The sequence below is a fragment of the Chrysochloris asiatica genome, unplaced genomic scaffold (genome assembly GCF_000296735.1).
Source record: "Chrysochloris asiatica unplaced genomic scaffold, ChrAsi1.0 scaffold00041, whole genome shotgun sequence".
Classification (NCBI taxonomy): domain Eukaryota; kingdom Metazoa; phylum Chordata; class Mammalia; order Afrosoricida; family Chrysochloridae; genus Chrysochloris; species Chrysochloris asiatica.
Genome location: NW_006408559.1, coordinates 16,943,946 through 16,944,309, shown reverse-complemented (window position 1 = coordinate 16,944,309; position 364 = coordinate 16,943,946).

The following is a 364-nucleotide window of genomic DNA, read 5'->3' as shown; positions in this document are numbered from 1 at the left end:
GAAACTGGTTACCAATGAGTGATCCCATCACCCATAAACCAGTTAGTACTAAGTGATTCCATCCCATCAACAGCACTTGAGTTGATTCTGACTCAGAACAGCCCCGAGTTGTCAGGGTAGAACTGCCCTTTAGGGTTGGCATGGCTTTGAGCTTTCAGAAACATTAGGTGCCATCAAGTTGGTGCCGACCCTCTGCACAGCAGAACGAAACACTGCCCGATCCTGGGCCAACCTCACTACTGTTGCCACGCTTGAGCCCACTGATGCTGCCACTTGGCCAGTCCATCTCGATGGGGGTCTTCCTCTTGTTCTATGACCCTCCACCTTACCAACCGTGATATCCTTCTCCAGTGACTGGTCCCAT